At 46.0% G+C, this 20,116-nt stretch overlaps 1 long non-coding RNA gene across 2 annotated transcripts in view; it reads left to right on the top strand.

Annotated features, from left to right (window-relative positions):
* The first annotated feature begins 12,789 nt into the window (after positions 1-12,789).
* Positions 12,790-20,116, top strand: part of LOC137542246 (uncharacterized) — a 321,115-nt gene continuing 313,788 nt past the window's right edge. For both annotated transcript variants that reach the window (XR_011025386.1, XR_011025385.1), the window contains exons 1-2: positions 12,790-13,148; positions 16,589-16,676. This is a non-coding gene — a long non-coding RNA (uncharacterized lncRNA). The remainder of the gene's footprint in view (positions 13,149-16,588; positions 16,677-20,116) is intronic.

Here is a 20,116-nt window from a genome sequence, read left to right as displayed (position 1 = left end):
AGATATTTCTGTTAAATTTCTACTAAAGATTGTATGGTGTGTGTTAGATTGTAAATTTATTAATATACACACCCTAGCAATTTTCTCAGAGTTTCCAATCATTTTTATCATAATTGGGGAAAAATTGAACATATATGTGTGGTGCATTGGTCAGATTTTTGAAATGTTACAATCAGTCAGAAAAATTGATTGCAATTCTTAAATTGAACAGATATTTAAAAAATTGTATGGTGTGTGGCCACCTTTAGATCGAATCTGATCAGAGTGAAGGTAGCCACACACAATACAATAAAATGATCCGATTTTACAGCAATTCGATAAAAACGATCGGATCTCCCGAAAAAAATCGAAAGCTTTTTTTTCCATTCGACTGAAAAATCCGATCGGATTTCCCGTTTTTTTCGATTTTTATCTATCCGAAATGCCAGATATTTTTCTTCAATTTCTCTAAAGATTGTATGGTGTGTGTTAGATTGTCAATTTATTAATATACACACCCAAGCAATTTTCTCAGAATTTCCAATCAGTTTTATCATAATTGGGGAAAAATTTAACACAGGTGTGTGGTACATTGGTCATATTTTTCGAAATGTTCCAATCCGTCAGAAAAATTGATTGCAATTCTTAAATTGAACAGATATTTAAAAAATTGTATGGTGTGTGGCCACCTTAAGATCTGCTGGCTGCCCATGAAATCTCTTGGAAATCGGCTTTGTGATGTCACCCCCACCACTTGGCCACTGTCCCCCGAAATGTTAATGTGGCCCCCTCCTCCCCTTTTCCAGTACATTCAAATCTCACCTGTTCTAGCTGTCGTGACTGTCCAGCTGCTCCTGGTCTCATGACGTCACACACGCCATGTGCTATACGCGGCAACCACGTGATGGAAAGGCAGCGCTTATTATTATTATATTATTAACATTTGGGGATACAGCGGTCAAGTGCTAGGGGTGGTATCACAAGGCCGATTCTCAAAAGCTTTCATGATGAAATTGATCGGGGACTGCCTGCGGTGTATACCAATCTTACTCTGATCAGATGCAATCAGAGAGAGATCTGTCTCTTGGTCAATCTTAAGCCCCATCTACACCATTAGAGATTGCAGCGATCCGGCGGCTCGATTAGCCGCCGGATCGCCTCTTCCGCGTGCCCGCCGCGTCCCCGCTCGCCGCGCGTGCGCCGCATTCGATTCCCCGCTCGTCCCCGCCGGCGCCGCTTATCTTCTGCTCGATTCCCTGCCATTGTCCCCTAGCGGGGAGCGAGCAGGGAATCGGCGGAAGCAAGATCCGTCCTGTCGGATCTTATCAATCGAGCCGCATCAGCGGCTCGATTGATAAGGATCATCGGAGCCTCATCTACCCGTGTAGATGAGGCTTAAAGGATTTCTCATTTTCGGGGGATAGCAGCCAGGTGGTTCCTTCGTCAGTTGTCGCAATGTTGCACTCTGTTACCACCGTGCACCATATATTAACCACTTAACGACCAGCTAACGCCGATAGGCGGCGGCTGGTCGTTTGTGGATTTCCATGGAAACGTTCCATGTCAGTTCACGGCGGGGGGCTCCGTGAACAGCCTGTGAGCCTCCGATCGCGGCTCGCAGGCTAAATGTAAACACCCGGTGAAAAAATCCCCGGTGTTTACATCGTACGGCGCTGCTTTCACAGCAGCCCCGTAAAGAAGATCGGCGATCCCCGGCCTCTGATTGGCTGGGGATCGCCGCCGTCTGATAGGCTGAAGCCTATCAGAGGCGGTACAGGACGGATCGCCTATCTTGAGCAGGAGAGGGAGGGAAGGAGAGGAAGGGGGAATAGCGCTGCGGAGGGGGGCTTTAAGGAGCCCCCCCGCTAAACACAAACAGACGACGGCGATCAGACCCCCCAGCAGGACATCCCCCTAATGGGGAAAAAAAAGGGGGGGGGGGAAGTCTGATCGCCCTGCCTAAAACCTGATCTGTGCTGGGGGCTGAAGAGCCCACCCAGCACAGATCATAGCAAAATCACGCGGTCCCCAATTATGATCAGGGGAATACAAGTAAAGGTAGCCGTACATCTAGCGGCGGGCAGATTTGACCAAGAGACAAATCTCTCTCTGATCAAATCTGATTAGAGAAAGATCTGTTGGCTGCCCATACACCACACAGGCCAATGCCTAGTGCAGGCTATACATTACCTGTCCATGGCCGCGCTTGTCCTCCGCTTGCTCCAGGCCTCCTCTGTTCTCCATATACGTGCGCCACATGGTTCCCTTGTAATGTGGGGCGCGTGTGTATGGAGCAAGGAGTGCGCCCGGAGCCAGCAGAGGACAAGCAATGGACAGGTAACGTATAGCTTGCTCTGGGCACGGGACATTAAACATTAGGGGAACAGCACCGGGGGTTTTGTGGAATTCGTCGCTCGTCCCAATGTCGCTCATCGTTACCACGATCAGCCCTATAACTTGCAGCAAGTGCAATCGACGCATGTGACCAATTTCAGCCTGAAATTGGTCACATTGTCAGTTGGGCATGCACTTGGTGGCACCGATTTTCATTTGATTCGATTATAATAATCAAATCGGATGGTCGATTGGCCGCCAAGTCGCCTGATGTATGGCCAACTTATCACGATCTTTCAGGAAGCTGATTGGATTAGAAGGTGTCTGAAGGGAAAGTGGTCTCATTAGTGAAATAGCCCCAAGTTTTTCTTCTCTCTGAGGAGAATATTCAGGAAGCGTTAATCTTGAGACTTTTTTTCCCTTTTGCACTGAAATGTAATGACCTCATTCAGAGGTGTTCAGCTCCGTGGGGAGCTTTCGTACCGCAATTTCCAGTTAAAAAGAAATCACAGCATAAAAAAAGCACTTGTGCCAGCCGTCCTTGCTTAAAATATAATAGAACATTGGACGTTTTGCACTTATTAATCAGTGATGTATTCTGTTCCTCGCTATGTTGTGTGGTAGGGATGTGTGCATGGCGTGGGCACCAGGGGGCAGTGTTTGCTCAGCCTTGCGGGAACATAGGGGAAAAAAAAAAAAGTTGTCTTTTATAAAGTCTGAAATTTCAGCCAAAACTTTCTGTTCACGCCCTGCTGGTTTTTCTAAACTATGAAAACTTTTGGAGTGACGTGTTCTGTTAAAAATTCTCAAACTTTGATGGGTCTTCAGGGTCTGATTATAAAAAGGGGAAAATTGTGTAAACTGTCCAATCAAAAAGATCCTCTGGTGGAAACCTGACGGACATGTCCCCAGCCCCGCAAGGCTACCGTTGAATAAATATCGGCAATGAGCAGCACTTGCTGGTACCCCTTTGTCCCAGCGGAAAAGAGCAATGGGGTCTTTCTGTTCCATTACCCCTAGAGAAGGGTGGGTAATATTGGAAAGGTTTATGTCCTATGTGGTGTTGCCCTATATAGGCTTTTCTACCGATGCAAATAAGTAAGGCTGGTTTTACACCTGCCAGTGCATTTTCTGTGCAATGGCCCCCCCCCCCCCCCCTTTCCAGTTGCATTGCACTGCAACATACAAATTGTAAATCATATGACCCTGTGGCAGAGTGCGCTGCCTCTTGCCCAGTGATGTACCCCGTGCTGGCCAGGAATTATGTCACTGGGATTCCCAGGTTATATTTCTATCATTCCGCGCTTGCGTGTACATTTTTTCATTGCCCATTGATTTACATTATCTCCAACCGCCGATGTGTCGCTGTGAAAGTCAGTAACGCACTGTTGACTTTGCAGCGGCTCGGTGGCCGATCGGGCACTTCCGGCGCAAGGCAGCACCATAAATGTGCTAGGCCCTATTGCCTTGCATTGGCGTTGTGATACCCTATGGTAAAACAGGGTAACACAGTGCAGCAAGGCAAGTGTAAAGGGGGCCTAACAGATCCCTCCCCGGTTTATACAGTGTTCAAAACAAAAAAGGGAGTTTTGGAAGGAGGAATCCCGGAATGCTGGAAGCCACTTGCGCTGGTTGGTGCTGGTGGGGAATTTGAAAAAAAAAACAAACCCAAAGCTAATTATTGTAATTGGGATTTACCCACATCACATAGCGGTTCTAATAAGACAAACCCCCAGTCTCCCGTGGGCTAGTTCGCTACTGCATAAGTATTCTGCCTACAATGGTAGAACCAGACAGGCCTCAGTGTGAATCCCAGGTTTGTGAGCATGAAATGTTTGCTGACAGGTGAGGGTAGAGTAGGGACCCTTTCGACTTGGAGGAAACCTCAACGCAGGTGAAAGGGTTTAGTATGGATGGAATGCCTTTGCATGCAAACCATTTTGGAAGCGAATATCCTCCAATCGAATACAACTTGCATTCAAATTTATTTTTATCATTACTAGAGTTCCAGCTTGTTGTGAGTGTCTGAGTGCAGAGGGTTAATGATTGTTTTCATGTAAAACTCCCTTCAGCACCTCCTTTCCCGTTTAAATACTGGGTCCTGAAAAGAATGAGCATACCTCCAGTACACTGTATAGTCCGTGCCTAGGTGGAGGAAAGGGATGGAGACAGAGCCATGTCCAACACAGTGCCACTATGTGCCCGGAGAATTAAAAATGAATTGTCGGACATATCAATGTGCAGGGAGGTGGCAGGTGGAAAAGTAGTCCCATTTCCCCTGCCTTCCTCTCTGCAATGTGCCTGGCCAGGGAAGGTCGGAGAAGGCAGGGGCTGGTGGTCATGGTTTGGCCTGTGGCTGGGAACCCATAGTGGCTGTTATGGTGATGCTCTGTGGTCTTCTTATAGGAGAGAGTGACTCTGCAGGTCAGGGTTCTGTGGTCTTTCTATAGGAGGTATAACTTTTCAAGTCTTTGTACTCTTCCTATAGGACAGGTAACTCTGCAGGTCAGGACTCTGAGGTCTTCCTATAGGAGTGGTAGCTCTGCAGGTCAGGGCTCTGCAGTCTTCCTATACAAGGGTAACTCTGCAGGTCAGGATTCTGCGGTCTTCTCATAGGAGGGGTAACTCTGCAGGTCAGGACTCTGCAATCCTCCTATAGGAGGGGTAACTGCAGGTCAGGACTCTGCAGTCCTCCTATAGGAGGGGTAACTCTGCAGGTCAGGACTCTGCAGTCCTCCTATAGAAGGGGTAACTCTGCAGGTCAGGACTCTGCAGTCTTCTTATAGGAGGGGTAACTCTGCAGGTCAGGACTCTGCGGTCTTCCTATAGGAAGGGTAACTCTGCAGGTCAGGACTCTGTGGTCTTCTTATAAGAGGGGTAACTCTGCAGGTCACTCAGGACTCTGCAGTCTTCCTATAGGAGAGGTAACTCTGCAGGTCACTCAGGACTCTGCAGTCTTTCTATAGGAGGGGTAACTCTGCAGGTCAGGACTCTGCGGTCTTCCTATAGGAGGGGTAACTCTGCAGGTCAGGACTCTGTGGTCTTCTTATAAGAGGGGTAACTCTGCAGGTCACTCAGAACTCTGCAGTCTTTCTATAGAAGGGGTAACTCTGCAGGTCAGGACTCTGCGGTCTTCCTATAAGAGGGGTAACTGGTCAGCTCTAGACTCTGCTGTCTTCCTATAGGAGGGGGTAACTCTGCAGGTCAGGACTCTGCACTCTTACTATAGGAGGGGTAACTCTGCAGGTCAGGACTCTGCACTCTTCCTATAGGAGGGGTAACTGCAGGTCAGGACTCTGCGGTCTTCCTATAAGAGGAGTAACTCTGCAGGTCAGCACTGGAGCAGTGGAGAAGGCCTTAGTCACTAGTCAGCATTCACCATCAACATACAATGTGGTTCATTTTAATAAAAATACACACCTTCAACAAGTGAACTTACACAATTAAGATCTACAAATGTCTTCTGAAACAAAAAAAGTTGTGTTGTCGAAGCCGTCTTTCCAAAACTGTTTGTTTTACTCTGGTGGTGAAATAGTTCATCTCTGCCAGTCGGCTTCTGGCTTTCGTAGTCAGGGTCATATATTGTCTTCATTCATTAAGCAGCATGATATTAAACTTGTCACCACGACCAGGAGGGCAGAGACTGCAAGACAATGAAAAAAAAATGAGAAGAAAAAAGGCCATTTTGATGTGCGGGGACAGAGTTTTAATTTTCTGCTTGTCAGAATGTGACACTTCACATATTTTTCTATTCTGCCTCCTTGAGCCTCTGGATAAATTTAAATATGACCATCCTCGGGTGAGGAGGGGGGGGGGTAGGGGGACTAGCGCTGGAGTCATAAGAAAACAGACCTCAGGGGCAGCCATCGTCCACCAGGGGGCATGTTTATGCTGAGGAGGGCTTCCGGTACACAAGACTAAAGCGCTGTTGTAAGTGCAGCAGTCTGCAGGCAGTAATAGCTATTTGTCACAGAACAGAAGGCACTGAAGTGGAATCCGATTGGCTGCTGTGTGTTTCTGGCCTCCCTGTGTGTGGCCAGTGCATCTGCTCCTCCAGCCCAGCACATAGAGTGCATATTTTCTAGCTCAAAAAGACAACATAAGAAAACGTACAAAGTAAAGATGAAGTGAATGAGAACAAAATAAGTGTTTCAAGTTCATTTGTTTATTTTTGTCTTCCAACCCCATTGCACCCCCCCCCCCCTCCAATAATGACAATTTTACTGACAATATATATATTGTGGGAAGAGGCAAAATATCCTTTGTGAGACAGAGTTTATGGATTGTATTAGCTTTTAGCATGTAATCATGCGCGCTTTTATACACTTATTTTCAGTCACTGTTGTATTGACCTGAGGAAGTGTAGGAATCCCGCGAAACGCGTCATCCTTTATTGTTGTCCCATAAACATTTCTTAACCTCCATACCAAGGTAAAACTGACTATTTTTTTTTTTATCCCATATATACATTATTTTGACATTCTCTTACCGTGTATAAATTACCTCCCCTATTAGGAGAACCCTCTGTGATAATCATCCAGCAGTCTTTTGGTATTTTGCTTGGAGTATGACCCATCAGGTCAGAAAGATGTAAGTAGTATTTGTTTGATTTGTTGGTCCCTATATCTAAGAATACTACACCATATTGGCGCTCCTGGGCCTATCGCCTAGGGGATAATTTTTCATCTTCTATTTGGAATAACTGTTCAATTGAAAGAGTAACAAAAAGTAGGTGGGAAAGTACTTTCAAGACTATTTTAAGTATTTTTTTGCTTGCTGGTAATTTTAAAGACATTTTATTGACAAGTTTAAAGGGACTCCGAGCAGTGCAGAAACTATGGAAAGATGCATACCATTTTGAAGCTCTCTCTCTCTCTCCTCTTTCTAACGATATATAAACCACCGCCCTACGCCTTTTAATTTTTGCTATTTTCGCAATCAAAATGGCGGCCGCAACGATTTCGATGGCGAAAATATCGAAAACTAAAAGGCATAGGGTGGTGGTATATGTGTCGTTGGAAAGAGGAGAAAGAGAGCTTCAACATGGTATGCATCTTTCCATAGTTACTTGTATTACACAGGACGACTTTTCCCCAAAGTCAGCAACTGAATGGAGCTGCTGACACTGAAAAGTGTCGTCCTGTGTAATACAAGTAACTATGGAAAGTTGCATACAATTTTGAAAGGCGTAGGGCGTTATATATCGTTGGAAAGAGGAGAAAGAGAGCTTCAAAATGATATGCATCTTTCCATAGTTTCTGCACTGCTCGGAGTCCCTTTAAAAAAAATATCACTTAGAAGAAAACTCAGTCAGGAGAAAAAGTTAATTGCATATGGGCCCTGGGGCCATATGCAATTCACCTTTTCACCAGCATTTTCTCCTAGGTGATATTTTCAAACTTGTCAATAAAATACCTTTTAAATTGCCAGCAAGAAAAAAAATACTAAAAATAATATTGATAGTACTTTTTCACCTACTTTGTGGTACTTTTTCTATTGCAAAGTGTTGAAAAGTTAATGTAAACCAAAGATGAAAACTTATCTCCTAGGATAAAAAGTTAATTTCTTATGGGCTCTAGTGTTTTGTGTTTACCTCCTTTTCTTTCCAGTCCCTGGAGTTCAACACCTGATTTTCATTCACTGGATGCCCTGCAATTTTACCAAAGCTTCTTCTCACTGTTAAAGGAATAAGATATATTGTCTCCTTATTTATTTTATGCCGAATATGTAATGCAGAAAGAAGGTTTGTATGAGTCAGATGCTGGAATTAAAATAGTGGGCAGGAATATTAGCAATCTGAGATTTGCTGTTGAAACTGAGGAAGAATTAAAGAGCCTAGTCGTGAATGTCAAACAAGAAAGCTGGTCTTCTGCTTAAAGAGAACCTGTACTGAGTAAAAATATTTAAAATAAACACATGAGGTACCTTCAAATGAACATTAAATAGTTACCTTGCCATCAGTCCCTCTCAGAAGCTCACCATTTTCTTCTGACAATAATCCCTTCCAGTTCTGACAATATTTTGTCAGATCTGAAAGATATCAGTTGCTGTCAGTAAAATATCAGTTGCTGTCAGTTATAGCTGAGAGGAAAACTGATGTACCAGGTAATGTCCATGTTTCCCTATGGCTCAAGTGGGCGATGTTGGAGTTTAACTGTGTGCTGACCAGAAAGCTGTTATGGGTAATGGCCATTTTCAAAATGGAGGACGGAGAATTCCATTGATCACAGTGAACAAACAGGACGCGGGACAGGAGAAAGACACTGAGGAGTAGACTACACAGGAGGTAAGTAAGACCTGTGTATGCTTATTTTGACTTTTAATTTTCAGTTCAGGTTTCCTTTAAAGCGGTATTGTCACCATAAAAAATCAAATTTCAACAGCAACTGGTCTGAGTGTATTAAGTGATAAAGATGCTAATCCTGCATTCAAAACTTTTTTCTGCTGTTATGGTTTGGAGTTATTACATACTATAGGAGCACTGGCCCTAGTGCCAAAAAGTTGAATGCTGGGAGTTCTTTTGAATGCTGGGAGTTCTTTTTATCTATAATATATTCCTCCTCTTCCATTTATTTCCCTGCCTAGCTGATCACTTGTGTTTACAAGCAAGGCTGAGGTGACTGAGTGATTGGATGTGTAAATAAAAAAAAAAAGACTCTGGGAGGAAGGCAGCTAATGAATACAAAACGAGCAAGAGAAAGGAGGGGGAAAATAAGAGTCAGGGAGGATATGAGGTCAGCATTAGCTTGGCAAGATGGTCACTGCCTAGAATAGGATTTTCGGTTTCCTTTGTAAAATTCACAGGAATCATTACGTGGATAGCACAATACATCTGTTATGTAAGTAGAGGTAGTATTTATCTACTTATATATGTGTTTTTTTATTTCTAGGTTAGCATGGGTGTCGCTTGTTACTTACACACCAGGACGTTGCGTTTAGGGGACGTTATAGGGCACATAACGTGCCCCTAACGCAACGCCTGGTGGTGTTGGAGCAGGACGCTACCAAGAGCCGCGTTACAAGCAGCTCTTGGTGCGCCTGCTCTGTCGGAGGCGCTGCGGAGACCACGTGAGCGGAGCTCTCCGCATCACGTGGTCCCGCCATCCAATCAGCGGCCGCTCCAAAGAGTAAACACTGCAAGTGCAGTGAATGCTAAGTAGCCATGTGCCTGGCTACGTAGCGGCCTCTCCCCGCCTCCTCTCCGCCCCTAAAATAAAAAAACACCCGTACTGAGCATGTGCAAACAGTCTAACGCGGCTTAGCCGCGTATAAAGTATTGCATGCAGTACATTGTCTTGACGTGAAGCTTAACTGTGTAACGCAACGTGGGCACTGGGAACAGCCCATTGATTTTTCATTGCTGTGCGGCTGCTCTAACGTGCGCCTGTAACGTCCCACTGTGAAAGCAGCCTTAAGGAAACTAGAGACGGGGAAAACAAAAAGTTTTATACATACCTGGGGCTCCAGTCCCATACACACTGTTCGCTCCCACGCCGCCGTCCTCCACTCTCTGCAGCTCCAGTACTGGGTCCAGAAACTTCCTCCAGTCGCGGCCAGTCTGCACAAGATAAGTGCGCCCTCTACGTATCTCCCCCGCGGAGCGCACTTCCTCTTGAAGGTTAGGTAGTGCATAAATACTTAAAGAAAATACAAAAAAAATTAACAATGTACACAATGTGAAATAAAAATGATTAGAATAGAAATGAATTGAGACTACTTCAAGGACAACTGTAGTGAGACGAATATGGAGGCTCCCATATTTCCTTTAAACACTGCCAGTTGCCTGGCATTCCTGCTGATCTATTTGGCTGCAGTAGTGTCTGAATCACGCCTGGAACAAGCATGCAGCTAATCTTGTCAGATCTGACAATAATATCAGAAACACCTGATGCATGTTCAGGGTCTATGGCTAAAGGTATTAGAGGCAGAGAATAAGCAGGTCAGCCAGACAACTGGTATTGCATAAAAGGAAATAATTATGGCAGCCTACATATCACTTTCGCTTCAGTTGACTTTTAAGTGTTCCTTATGCATTTAGTTTGACATAGTTCTGAAACTGATATCCAACCATTGGATTTTTAACCAGGATAAGATGTTGAATCACACAAGTCTTAGTGTAAAATTGAAAATCCTGAGACTTGGGGTGCCACAGAATGGCCTCAAGTAGGTTCTTTCCCTTTCGTAGGTGGAAGAAGGATGCAGTTTGGTGTCAGCTATCAACTAAGTGCTAATTCTACATTCTGATAGTGTATGTGCAGCTTGGGTGGTGCAATATGTATTCTGGATATTGATGCTGTCCCTTTGAAAGCTTAGAGCAACTTACAGGTGATTTGGCTCCCACATAGCAGTGGTTAGTCCAGCTGCTATGTAATTACATTATTATGTGAAACTGACTGCCTGTATGTACTGACCCCCCCCCCCCCGGCCCCCTTCTCTCATGAAGCAAGGTGAAACATTTGCATCAGGCGCAGAGATTACAGGGGCAGCATGTTTGTACTGTGTGTTTACAGTAACAGCATGCACAGGGCCGGAGCTACCATAGGAAAAAATGGGCAATTGCCCCAGAGCCTGTAGGGGCCCCCAAGGTGTCCCTCCGCATCTTAACTGTTGCTCCCCAGGGACTCTGCAGAGTCTATTAAGTTGGGAGGTGATTGGGGGAGGGTTAGCAGCCAGCTCAGGGGCCCAGGAGGGAAATTTGGCTGCAACAAAGGTCCTCTAATGACGCTTTTTGGTCAGGGAGGTGTCTGCTGGGGGGCCCCCAGGCTAATTTTGCCCTAGGGCCCAATTGTTGCTTGAACCGGCCCTAAGCATGCAGTCAGAGTCGGAGGGGTAGCGAGAGGAGAGGAGAGCGAGTTGAAGAGGTCATCATTGGGGAAAAGCTGCTTGTTGTGCTGTGTGAGGAGTCTGACAGTGAGTGAGGATGGGGGAGGCAGGAGATCATCATTGAGGAAAAGCAGCTTGTTGTGCTGTGTGAGGAGTGACAGTGAGTGAGGAGGGGGAGGTAGGAGAGCAGCAGTGTTTCATTGGACTTGCACAGCAGAAGGGAGGAGGTGGCACTGCTGTCCTGACTGAAGAGGAATGGATTGGCTGAGGGTGAGCAGTTTGTTTGTCACAGACTCACAGCCAGCCAGTGTGCTATTGTGTTGAGCTGCAGCATGTCATGTGAGAACATTAAATAAGGCAGAGTAAATTGTCGGGTGCTGTATGATCATTCCAAATCGGAGGGGGGGGGGGGGGCACATACTCACAAGTTTGCCACAGGCAGCAAAAAGTCTAGAGCCGGCCCAACCACGCCCCCCACACTCATTTAAAATGCTTGCAAGCCTATGCAGTGGCAAGGAATAAAGGGGAAAGAGGTGCCCAGAGAAGACAAAGGGCCTGATTCACTAAACGAAGATAACTCATTTCATGGCCGCGCTACCGTTTTAGCAAATTTTTACTCGCAAATATTTGCAATTGCGCGCAGAAATTTGCGATTGCGTGTGGAAATTTGCGATTGCACGCAAAAAACCCTAGTGTGCCCGTGATATGAGTTATCACAGTTTAGTGAATCAAGCCCAAAATGCTTTAAAACAAATAAAATGAAAAAAAGTGAGGTGGCTTACCTCAATGAAGACAAATTCAAGTGTTAATAGAATTTTATTGCACTGGCAATGCGCCTCGTGGGTGCATACCCACTTCCTCAGGTCAAATAGCAGTGCCTAATAGTGCTTGTAGCCACAAATAAGGCGTCTATGCAGTGGTAAATTCCATCCTTACTAGCCTGCAGTAGCTGGTTTATTGGTAATACATATTTCACCCGATATTTCTGCCTAACCCTCACCTAAAGCCTAAGGCCCCGTTTACACTTATCAGTTGGTATGCGTTTTTTTTTTCTTCTCCATCGCAGCACATTGTGAAAAAGATTTCAGTTAAAATGCGTTAAAAGTGTGAACTGTGCCATAGGAAAACATGGGCATTGCTTTGAAAATCAGTTGTCCTTTCAGTTATAACTGAGAGCAACTGATTAAAGGGGTTCTTCCGCGAATGAGGAAAAAAATAAAAAGTGGATTATTTATAAACTATTAAAAATCCTTCTCAAATAGTGTTAAAAGTTTTTTTAAAAAAAATGAATGGTTTCATCAAAATAACATGTGTAAGTAACCAGTGACGGATGACGGCTGGGAGGCTAATCCATTTGTGAGGGTTTTTTTTTTTTACTATAATTTCCCAAACATAACTGCTGCCTACCTAGTTGTCAGTGGTGTAGCCCATTGCTGTGAGGAATGGCTGTTACAGTTGTTAGAATAACAGCTGTTCTCTCGCTGAGCTCCACGGCAGTTATTTATTGTAGTTTTACAGAGAGGACCCCTGCAGCAATGAATCGGGCAGAAGCAGGGCAGCCGATCAGTGAGAACGTCATTTGTTGACATCGTTGCCCGGCAACCAGACTACTCGTCTATGCAGAAAGATCTTTATCTCCTGAAAGCGAGTGATCTGGTTTTAGCTAATTAGCGCTGCCCGCTGTCCTGTCTTCCTGTCAGCAGTGGCCACTTGGGTGCAGGGGACGCACCACTTTCACCAGCGGGGAGGGGGCCAGGGGGAGCTGCAACAAGCTGCTACTTCTGAAAATAAATATACTCCTAGATCAGGCTGGAGCCATACATTTTCTTCCTGCTCAGAATTACAGGTTCAGCCTCAGCGCACTGCTCAGCTGATAACACAGATGAGAGGAATGTGAGCCTGTCCAGCTCCCCCCTCCCTCGGGAAAATGAGGACGCTGGGAGAAGAGGAGAGAGGCACACAGAAACGCGTGCATGGGAGACAGCAGCTTGACAGAGTGCAGTGAGATGGAGGTGCTTCTTTTATGTATGCATATTTTGTGTGTGTGTGTGTTTGTGTGTGTGTGTGTGTGTGTGTGTGTACAGTGTGTGTGTGTAAATGGCTGCTTGCGTGTGTGTGTGTGTGTGTGTGTAAATGGCTGCTTGCGTGTGTGTGTGTGTGTGTGTGTGTGTGTGCGTGTGTGTACGGACCTGTGTGTAAATGGTTGCTTGTATCTGTGTACATGTGTACGGATCTGTGTGTAAATGGCAACTTGTATGTCTGTGCACATTTGTACGGATCTGTGTGTAAATGAGTGCTGGTATGTATGTATGTGTGTGCATGTGTACAGATCTGTGTGCAAATTGCTGCTTGTATGTGTATGCTTTATGTATGTGTATGCTGTATGTATGTGTATGCATGTGTACGGATCTGTGTATAAATGGCTGCTTGTATCTGTGTGCTGTGTGTGTGTGAAGTATCTGACTGTGCATAGTATAAATGTATGTTGTGTGTCTGTGTGTAAATATATGTGTGTCTTTGTGACATGCAAGTACACAAATGATATATATTTTATATACTTATATGGACGTTTCCCCCTTTATGGGGTCCCTCCCTTGTATCCGGTGTTGCACCCCTCATTTTCCCCATATAGCTTGGACAATAAACCCTCATCCTCCCCTTCAATAGCAAAGTGTGGTTAATTTCATCTCAGAAGTGGGCTCCCATGTGCCTGTAATGTACTGATAGTAAACTAGCTGCAGTGTGTGCTGTTCTCTGCTACCCCCAATATGTACAGTATAAGCTGTTACTCTGTGCCTGTACTGATAGTAAACTAGCTGCAGCGTGCGCTGATCTTTGCTGCCTCCAGTATGTACAGTATAAGTTGTTACTCTGTTCATGTTCTGATAGTAAACTAGCTGCATTGTGCGCTGATCTCTGCTGCCTAAAGTATGTACAGTATAAGCTGTTACTCTGTGCCTGCACTGATCGTAAACCAGCTGCAGTGTGTACTGATCTCTGCTACGCCCAGTGTGTACACACTTAATCAGACAACAATGAACGTGAGAAAGGATGCTGTTTTTACAGGGGAAGGGGGCCCTGACCATGTGTGTGGGGGAGGGGGAGGGCGCAATCACAATTTGTGTTTGCAATAGGCACTTTGTTGCTCAGCTACGTCTCTGCCTCTTCTAAAAAAAAAGGTTGTAACCCCTCCCACCGTGAAGCTCCGCCCCCACCTGTGAGCCCCACCTGCCAGCTACTATGCTCCTTTAGTGCCCACCCCAAAAAATCTGAAGCTGGAGCCGCCACTGGCTGCCAGCAGAACTAGAGTTCACTGTTACACAGTGAGTCGTGTCATCTGATTTTTAGCTGCGATGAGAAGCAGACAACAGACAGGATTTTAGACACTGGTTTCCTGTTGTAGTAATAGTGATCTGTCAATAAGGAAAATGTTATGTCAATTTTACTTTTTCTAAAAAATGGCTATATATACACATATAAATTTATATGTATAAATGAATGCACACGCCGGAACGGGGGTTGTTGTGGATGTGTGCATGCGCGTGAATATCGTAGGAGGGTGTATTGAATGGGAGGGTGCATAAGGCACGCGGTGTGTGTGTGTGTGTGTGTGTGTGTGTGTATATGTATGGGGGGGGGGGATTGGTGCGGGATGATGTGCATGCTAAGTCCTAGCGCATATATATATATATATATATATATATATATATATATATATATATACTTTATATATCCATCCATTAAAAACTTTATTGCAATTTACATAAACTTTTTTAGAAAAAGTAAAATTGACAAAGTTTTCCTTATTGACAGATCACTATTACTACAACAGGAAACAAGTGTCTAAAATCCTGTCTGTTGTCTGCTTCTCATCGCAGCTAAAAATCAGATGACATGACTCACTGTGTAATGCTGGGAATACACGGGTCGATCCGGCGGCCGATTAGCTGCCGGATCGACCCCAGCCGCGTCCCCGCTCGTCCGTGCGGATCGATTACCGCTCGTCCCCGCCGGCGCTTCCTTATCAGCGCTCGATTCCCTGCCATTGTCCGCCGGCAAGGATCGAGCAGGCGGGGATCGAGCAGCTTGATCGGACCAGCTGAATATTATCAGCTGGCCAGATCAGCTGCTCGATACATGGTACAGAAACGTACCGTGTATCCCCAGCATTACAGTGAACTCTAGTTCTGCTGGCAGCTAAAAGAAGATAAGGGGAAAAAAACAAACAACTCCTGCAGAGCTGGAGTTAAGGTAGTCATACACTGGTCGATTTGCCATTAGATCGACCAGCTGACAGATCCCTATCTGATCGAATCTGATCAGAGAGGGATCGTATGGCTGCCTTTACTGCAAACAGATTGTGAATCGATTTCAGCCTGAAACCCGATCACAATCTGTTGAGCTGCTCCTGCCGCCTGTGCCCCCCCCCCCCCCCCGTATACATTACCTGACGCTGGCTCCCGGGCGTCTTCTCCGCGCTGCACCGCACCGCTCTGTTTTTGCTCCATCCCGACGCTTCCTGTGTCACTCCGTGACCAGGAAATTCAAATAGAGCGCCCTCTATTTGAACTTCCTGGTCACTGCAGTGACACGGGAAGCGCCGGGATGGAGCCGGAACAGAGCGGTGCAGCGCGGAGAAGACGCCCGGGAGCCAGCGTCAGGTAATGTATACCTGATCGGATCGGCCGCCGCTAGCGACGCGCACCCTACCCGCGGGCGATCGAGGGTAATTTCCCACACGGCGCGATCGACGGACCGATCCGATTTCGGGAGGAGATCGGATCGGCGGGTGCGTTTAGCGCGAACGATTGGCAGCAGATTCGATCCCAGGATCGAATCTGCTGTCGAAACGGCCGCGAATCGGGCCAGTGTATGGCCACCTTTACTTTTCATTTATTTTATGGCTGATTATCACACCAGCTAAAAACAGATCACTTGCTTTCCAGAGATAAAGATCTTTCTGCATAGAGGAGTAGTCTGGTTGCCGGGCAACGATGTCAACAAATGAAGTTCTCACTGATCGGCTGCCCTGCATCTGCCCGATTCATTGCTGCAGGGGTCCTCTCTGTAAAACTACAATAAATAACTGCCGTGGAGAGAACAGTCGTTATTCTAAAAACTGTAACAGCCATTTCTCACAGCAATGGGCTACACCACTGACAACTAGGTAGGCAGCAGTTATGTTTGGGAAATTATAGTAAAAAAAAAAAAACCCTCACAAATGGATTAGCCTCCCAGTCCATCATCTCTCACTGGTTACACATGTTACTTTGATGAAACCATTCATTTTTTTTAAAAAACTTTGCACACTATTTGAGAAGGAATTTTAATAGTTTATGCATAAACCACTTTTTATTTTTTTCTTCATTCGCGGAAGAACCCCTTTAAGTGTAAATGGGACCTTACACCTAACCTAATAGTAGGAGTCTGAGAACGTGTATTTGTATTTTAGTGACACTTTGTATGATTGTCCCGAGGAAGCCGACAAGTCTCTGTGAAACGGGTTGACTTCAATAAACTGCTGTCCAGTTTACCAAGAGGTAAGACCTACATTGTCTCCCCTTTTAAACAGTTTTTAATCTTTTCATTATATCCGGGCGCTTCCACAAAGTGCTTATTTCTAAAGTAACTGAATCTTGACTCTAAAGGTAATCGTACATTACCCAGTATTGTGGCCTGATTGACCTTCTGATTGATCATTTTATCGTATCCTAAGAGAAGCGGTGCCGTGGCTTTCGGGCCAAGGATTGATCGGGAATGCTGGTAAAGTCTCTGACGCAAGAGCTTGATCGAGTGCGTGGCAGTAACAGTGTTCGATATTGCGGCCACCACCCCCCAGCTAGTGCCCCTTCAAGTGTATAAGTGTCCTACCCCGCCCCGTAATTAGCTGCTCTGCTGGGGCAGCCAGCTGACACAGCTGAGAGATCAAATTACAGTTGTGATTAGTCACAGATGAGGGGGGATTAGACAGGCTAAACTCTTTAAATACACACAGGGTGCATTTCTCTCTGTTTTCCTTCTGTCCTGTGCAAGAGTTCAGGTCCACTTTAAGCTGAAACTTGACATTCCTGACTACCACTAACAATGCTTACTTGTTGCCAATTAACGTGCTAATTATTCATTCCAGCTGGTGTTGTGAGCCTCGTACACACGTCGTGCAAGAACCTGTTTTGCTCAAACTATTTAGCAATGATGTCACTGCTTTAGCTGTAGCTTAGGAACACTGTGGAGGGTCACCTCCTGCATTGCTAAAGGAATAGTGTGTACTGCAGTCACAGCTTATCCCAGCATATCCTCATGGCATTGTGTTCACATACAGTGACTGCATACTTAAAGAGAGCCCGAGGTGGGCTCAAAAAAAAAAAAAAAGTAGGTTACCTAATCTGGGGGGCTAAGCGGATCAGTTAGCCGTAAAACCGCTGCTCCCCACCGCTCCTGTGGGCCGCACTGGCCCACTTTCACGACCTATAGGTCACGACGCTGCAAGAAAAGACTGTGCGTCTCTCATAGCGTGCAGGGAGGCGGGGGAGCAGCAGGGGGCGCGGCCAGGGAGAGAGAGCTGGCCAATGGCAGCTCTGGAAATCCTGCAGGAATGTCCCTCTCCCTGTGTTTACCTCGGAGATAAATATTGTCACTAATCTCTGGGGGCTATATCGCAGCGGTGCGGGGGCACAGAGCGGTGGTGTGGGGACACAGAGGCATGTTCTATGTCTCTTGACATGCCTCTGTGTCCCATCTGCCCCCCCATCTGCTCACCTCTGGTTCTCTTTAAAGTGCACCTGAGATCAATTATAAAAAAAAATTATACATACATGGGGCTACCTCCAGCCCCCTTTAGGCTGATCGCTTCCCCGCCGATGTCCTCCACTTCCTAGATCCTCCAGTAGATGCCCCTTTATCTTCGGCAGTCTGGCTGCGCATGCTCCCCTGTCACACTCCTGTGGCTGGCAGCGTTCTACGTCTGTGCAGGAGTTCTCTGCAGGCGCTGAAAGCGACCGGACCATGCATGCGCAGTACACCGCAACTGCCAACGATAACAGGGCGATTAACGGAGTATCCAGGCGGCACGGGAGGATGGAGGGACCGATTAGCCTAAAGGGGGCTGGAGGAAGCCCCAGGTATGTATACTTTTTTATATTTGATCATCTCAGGTGCACTTCAAAAAGGGACTTTACTGAATGTAACTTCATGAATAAAATTGCCTATTTTTTTTGTTTCCAATATTCTTTTTTTTTCTTTCAAACATTTTTTTTAATTTTCAAAAAAGAATTGTACAGCTTGACAGTCCTGTTGAGGACACAGTTATGCTTCATGTCTCAATTATCAAGATTTACCTGACAGTGCTGCATACATAATATATCATAAATCAAGAGAAAAATAATAAAAACAACCCCCTTACTAACTTATTCCCTCCCCAAGTTATCCCCCCCCCCCATAGGTTACTCCTCTGCAATAAAACCTTCAGGGTTTGGCACATATATAGTTATCTGTTACATTCAGCTCTCCTAAAGTACCAGTCAGTTGTTCTGTGCAATACTAGAATATATAAAAGGGTTCATAAATTCTTTAAAGAGACACTGAAGCGAGAATAAAACTCGCTTCAGAGCTTATATTCAGCAGGAGCATGTGTGCCCCTGCTAAAACGCCGATGTCCCGCGGCTGAACGGGGGTCCCTTACCCCCCAAATCCCCCCTTGCAAAATCTACGACCAACTTGGTTGTAGATTTTGCTGCTGCTGGAGGCAGGGCTAACGGCTGCAGCCCTGCCTCTTAGCGCCGTCTATCAGCGGCGGATCTCCGCCTCTCCCCGCCCCTCTCAGTAAAGGAAGACTGAGGGGGGCGGGTGAGAGGCGGAGATACGCGCTGACAGACGCATGTGAGGCAGGGCTGCGGCCATTAACCCTGCCTCGCCAGGAAGAGATCCCTGCAAAGAATGGAGGTGATTTGGGAGGTAAGGGACCCCCGTTCAGCAGCGGGATAGCGGCGTCTTAGCAGGGGCACACATGTTTTATTCTCGCTTCAGCTCTCTTTAAGCCCTTTACCATGAAGTATGTGGCAGATAAATGGTTTCCATTTCATGAAGAAAGCAGGTAAAAAGGGCACATATGGCTAATGCACAAAAAGGGCGCACCATAGGCTGCAATGCAAAATATCGGCTATTGGGCGCCAGAGAAGAAATTAGGGCACCCGAGAAATAGCGGTTGCAGGGATCGTGGTAACAAAACTTTTTGTTTACAGAATAAGGTTTATGACAAATATCGTTTACAAATTCGTTTTGACTTTTGGTTTAACTTATTTTATCGATTTTAAATTTTGCTTTCAGGAGAGTAATAAGTAAATTTTCATTTTCATGAGTATAATGCCTATTTATTGCTTTCAAGCTTATTGTATTACAAATATATCGCTTTTGGTATTAACCTTGTTTTCAGACTTATAATGCATAAATTATAGTTTTCAGATTTATTATCTTACTAATATATCGCTTTTAACCACTTGAGGACCCACCCTTTACCCCCCCTTAAGGACCAGCGTTATTTTTTGTGATCTGTGCTGGGTGCTCCCCAGCACAGATCATGTTTCATGCAGAGCGATCAGATCGCCCCCCTTTTTTCCCCCCTATGGGGATGGTGTGCAGGGGGGGTCTGATCGCTCTGGTGGGCAGGCTTGTTGCGGGGGGGGGGGGGGCACCTCAAAGCCCCCCTCCACGGCGAAATTCCCCCCTCCCTCTCCTACCTGCTCATCCCCGGTGATCGGGGCTGCACAGGACGCTATCCGTCCTGTGCAGCCAGTGACAGGCTGTCTTCTGTCACATGGCGGCGATCCCCGGCCGCTGATTGGCCGGGGATCGCCGATCTGCCTTACGGCGCTGCGGATTATTTCCGCTTGTGTTTACATTTAGCCTGCGAGCCGCGATTAGCGGCCCGCAGGCTATTCACGGAGCCCCCCGCCGTGAATTGACAGGAAGCGGCTGCTTCCTGATT

This window comes from Hyperolius riggenbachi, chromosome 12, assembly GCF_040937935.1.
Source record: "Hyperolius riggenbachi isolate aHypRig1 chromosome 12, aHypRig1.pri, whole genome shotgun sequence".
Classification (NCBI taxonomy): Eukaryota; Metazoa; Chordata; class Amphibia; order Anura; family Hyperoliidae; genus Hyperolius; species Hyperolius riggenbachi.
This window is presented reverse-complemented; position numbering and strand designations above follow the sequence as displayed.